This window comes from Octopus bimaculoides, chromosome 11, assembly GCF_001194135.2.
Source record: "Octopus bimaculoides isolate UCB-OBI-ISO-001 chromosome 11, ASM119413v2, whole genome shotgun sequence".
Lineage (NCBI taxonomy): Eukaryota > Metazoa > Mollusca > Cephalopoda > Octopoda > Octopodidae > Octopus > Octopus bimaculoides.
Genome location: NC_068991.1, coordinates 23,563,686 through 23,568,500, shown reverse-complemented (window position 1 = coordinate 23,568,500; position 4,815 = coordinate 23,563,686). Strand labels below are relative to the sequence as shown.

General features: G+C 37.3%; 2 protein-coding genes and 1 long non-coding RNA gene across 6 annotated transcripts in view; 1 reads left to right on the top strand and 2 right to left on the bottom strand.

Moving 5' to 3' along the window:
• The window catches only part of LOC106871104 (endoplasmic reticulum lectin 1), a 488,243-nt gene that overhangs the window by 132,992 nt on the left and 350,436 nt on the right, over positions 1-4,815 (bottom strand). The gene's annotated exons all lie outside the window — the stretch shown is intronic.
• Positions 1-4,815, bottom strand: part of LOC128249061 (uncharacterized) — a 39,011-nt gene that overhangs the window by 27,834 nt on the left and 6,362 nt on the right. The gene's annotated exons all lie outside the window — the stretch shown is intronic.
• The window catches only part of LOC106867918 (uncharacterized), a 42,395-nt gene continuing 40,847 nt past the window's right edge, over positions 3,268-4,815 (top strand). The window contains exons 1-3 of the mRNA XM_052971625.1: positions 3,268-3,455; positions 4,226-4,387; positions 4,565-4,620. The gene's annotated coding sequence lies outside the window, so the exon portion shown is untranslated. The remainder of the gene's footprint in view (positions 3,456-4,225; positions 4,388-4,564; positions 4,621-4,815) is intronic.

Genomic DNA, 4,815 nt, shown 5'->3' with positions numbered 1-4,815 from the left:
GACGACGACGACGACGACGACGACGACGATGATGATCATGATGATGATGGTGGTAGTGATAGCAGTGGTGGTGGTGATATTGATGTTGGTGGTTATGGTGGTATTGAGGATGATGATAATAATGGTGATAAGGATGATGATGATGGTGGCAGTGGTGGTGGTGGTGCTGTGGGTTATGGTGCTGATGATTATGATAGTAGTGGTGGTAGTGGTGATGAAGATGTTTCAAGTTAATCATTATGTGACAGCAGGAACCATTTCTAAATAAAAGATGGACAAGAATAAAAAAAAAAACCCCATGAAACAATACACAAAACTGGTTTTTGAGTCTTTTTGTTTTTATTTTAGTTTTCTCTGTTAAAGCTAAATTTGGTGGTGGTGGTGGTGGTAGTGATAGTTTACCTCATAACCTGCATGACCAAACTTGAACCCATGTAGTTGTGAACCAAACTTCTTAACCATACAGCCATGCTTGTGCCCAAAGTCATGCTTTAACCACTGTTGCTGCTACTGCTGCTGCTGCTAGCAGTAATAGCAGTATTAACAATTCTTTTTAATTTTGGCAGTAGGCCAGAAATTTTGAGAGTACATTGACTCCATTGCTTGAATGGTAGTTTATTCATTGACCTTGGAGAGATGAAAGGCAAAGTTGACCTCAGGTGAATTTGAACTCAGAACGTAATGAGTCAGGAGAAATGCAGCTAAGCATTTTATCTGATGTGCTAATGATTCTGCCAGCTCACCCCCATAGTAGTAGCATAATAATACTTATTGAGATAATAACAAAAATTATGTTTTTTTTTTTTAAAATCATGCATGAAACTGGAGTTTCAGGCTGTCTATCAAAGGTGCAGACGTGCCAGAGCAATAAAAAGTTTGTTTCCTAGCCACATAGTTTTGGTTTCAATTCCACTGTGGGGCACCTTGGGCATATGCTTTGTACTAGAGTTCCAGACTGACCAAAGCCTTGTGAGTGGATTTGTCTGTGAAATACTCAGCCACCTATATTCTAATTCAATGAACAGGTAGTTCAGTTGACTGAACAGCTGAAGATTTATGGTTGGAAATTCTGAGATCCAGTTTCACAATCTCGAGTGTGCTACAGTTGACTGGACCAAGTAGCACAACCTATGCTCCAAGGCAGCAAACAACTTCCAAAACAACTGGCATATTATGCACCTCGGGGTAAGCCATGAGAGACACAGAAAAGCATCTGCTCACAACCCACCTAGTAGTGTTCCTTGCTCTTCATGCAACTGTATCTGTGTGCCTGACTTCAGATGAAGTCACATGCGCATTCGGAGATGTTGACCATGTAACACAAACATCTTTCTCAAACTTGAGAGGCTGTCATTAATTAATTAATAATTAATAGATAGATAGATAGATAGATAGATAGATAGATAGATAGATAGATAGATAGATGGAAATGGAGAGGGTGAAAAGAGAGTGGGATGAAACTGTAACAGTATATGTGTGTGTGATATGTGTGTATGAATGTGTATATATTTGTATATATATGTATGTATATGTATGTACATATGTATATGTATGTACATATGTATATGTATGTATATATATATATATATATATACATATATATATATATAAGTGCCCCTGGACTGGCTTGTGCGGGTGGCACATAAAAGACACCATTTTGAGCGTGGCCGTTTTCGTGCGGGTGACACGTAAAAGCACCCACTACACTCTCTGAGTGGTTGGCGTTAGGAAGGGCATCCAGCTGTAGAAACTCTGCCAAATTAGACTGGAGCCTGGTGTTGCCATCCGGTTTCACCAGTCCTCAGTCAAATCGTCCAACCCATGCTAGCATGGAAAGCGGACGTTAAACGATGATGATGATGATGATGATGATATATATATATATATATATGTATGTGTGTGTGTGTGTGTGTGTAAAATAAATATAAATAAGTAACAATTTAAGTACCTAATTCAATGGAATCTTAATTACACACACACACACACACACACACACACACACACATATACACACACACACACACACACACATTTCTAGCATATATATAAATGTATATGCATGCACAACTTTAGCAGAAAAGCATAAATTTCACATATAGTTCATACTTTAATTGTGCTCAACAGCTGTTTCATTATGATTAATATTATTAAAGGTATAATTTCATATTTATGTTATATAATTAATTAATCTAAATTAAACTGAATTCTTTTTGTGCCTTTATGGTTAGGATGTTGCACTCACAATCACAAGGTTGTGGTTTTGATTCCTAGACCAGGTGGCACATTGTGTTCTTGAGCAAAACACTTCAATCCACATTGCTCTATGATCATTTCAACATCTGGCGCATGGCACACCTGTGCACCTGTATCAGCAATATTGGTTTGATGGAAGAATGAGTTTATGCAAACTCAGGCATCCGATCACAATAAATAAAGCTTAATACACACACACACACACAAACAAGTAATGTATACTGATGCATTTATAATATCATCTTCTGGTCATGTTATCAACATGTACATGCATGATCTGTTGATGTCCAAATTGTGAGAAGGAAATTTAACTATTATCCATACACACACATACACACACACACTCCATCTGTGCATATTACACAGAATAGTTCTCTCTTCTTTATATACACAGCAGACACCCTCTCTCTCTCTCTTTTTCTTCCCCCATTCTTCCATTTCAGTACACCCCCACTCTAGCTTCTTTTCTTCTTTTTACTATCTACCCTCCTTTTCTCTCTCCTCTATTTAACTCACTCAGTCTCCTCCTCTCTCCTTTTACTCTTTGCATCCCTTCTTTCTTCTATCTATCAATTTACTCTCACACTCTATTTTCCTAACTTTTCACCTCTTCATCTTCTCCCTCTTTCTTTTTACTTGCTCTCACCTTTCCTAAACTTTTTAATTTCCCTTTTTCCTTCTCCTCCTTGTGCTCCCCACCCCCTCTCTCTGTATCACTCTATCCTTGTTTCTTTTTCTTTTTTTTTTCCATCAGCAATCAGACTGTCTTGTTTTCCTTTTCCTCTTTCTCTCAGTTTTCTTCCTTTTTTTCTTTTACTCAATCAGTCATTTTCTTTCTTTCTTTCTTTCTCTTATCATTATTATGTATTTTCTGTTTTTGTTTCTTCTCTTCCTCCTTATTCACATTTCTTTTCTTTTCTTTTATGTTCCCTCACTCATCCCTCCGTACTTTTGCTATCTTTCTATCCCTCCTCCCCGTATTACAACTTTTTCCTTCTCGAAACCAATCTTTCAGTAGTCTAAATATGCAGTCAGAGTCGGACGCATTAAATTACTGGTATTTAACAACCAGGTACTTATTAAATCGACTTCACCACGAAGAAAGGGACATATGTTGCTTTCAACGAAGAGTATTAATCCAGATGTATTCCATTTTCTATTAATAGTTTATTTTAACGAAATCCAAGAGCAAGTTTACCGAGGTAAGAGTACTGTTGATCAAACAATAAGCCAGCATATCACAGGTACTTTATTATAAATAAAAAGAGAATATTACCTCTGCTGGAATTAAACGTGAAATATATAGTTCTTGATGTTGTTTAACCCCAAGTCAGCTCTAACTGCGCAATCTACAAAGGCATTCCAGCCGTGATCATCCCAAAATTACTCTTCCCACATATTTTGCAATATGTAGAACTATTAAATTATGAGTTCTTTTTTTTTTTAACCAAGGTGAGACTGCGTGAGCTGAGGGACTTGACTACTATTTCTCCTAGTTCAAGTAACCTTATGGAGTTTCCCTCGCTCGCTCGCAGCATGCATAGCGAATGAATTAAGTACTATAAAGCGCTGTGGTTTCTAACATATTGGTACATGACCATATAATTTTGGAGGGACACAGCTGATTATATCTAATACTTATTTTATCGATCTATGATGGATAAAAGACGAAGTCGACGTCAGTAGGGCTTGAATCCACAGAGTAGACATGTGTAAACCGCGAGTTATTTTGGCCCCCACTCTAAAGATTCCAAAAATAATAGTTGACAGGGCGAGGATTATGCCATACAAAATAATTCAATTTGTTTCGTAACATGCTTAAAGCGGAAATCTTGTCGGGCCACGAAAATAGACAATAGGCATATCCTACAGATGATTTAATCAACCTTGTCCTCTATAATTTATAGCAATGTGTTTATACTAAAAATCACCATTAACAACGAAATAAAGTCACCATGTACTTTTATTACAGCTATCAAACACTGAATGACAGGATGAATATTAAAACTCAACAACAGTTTATTTATAGATAGGAAGGAAACGTGAAGAATCCGCTGCTAACGGGTGTTTGTGGCTGCTCTGTAGGAGAACGATGTAAATGATTCACTAGAAAGCACGCGAAAATTAAGAAACGGTACGTTTCCTTGTGTATTTTTTCAGAATTTATCGTAAATTACTGAGGTAATTAATTAGTTTTGTGGTATAAAAGTACATAGCTGAAAGAATGAGTGAGTGGATGAGAACGAGATAGAAAGTGAGTCAATCAGTTAAAATTAAATGTTATTATTACTATTTTCAATTTTTCCAACAGAGAACAGCGAAATACTTTCGCGGAGTTTTACACGAAGCTGCTGCATAATTATTACTGTAAGTACAGTTTGTTCAATCTCTCTCTCTCTCTCTATATATATATAGGTACTACTAAAGCAGCACGGTCCCGAACGCGCAGTCGCGCGTCCGGACTAGCTAGTCTTGAGTGGTCGATCCTAACCCTAACCCTGTCCCTAACCCTATCCCTAACCATATCCCCAACCCACGTGTGCAAATGAATACGTGTTTAGG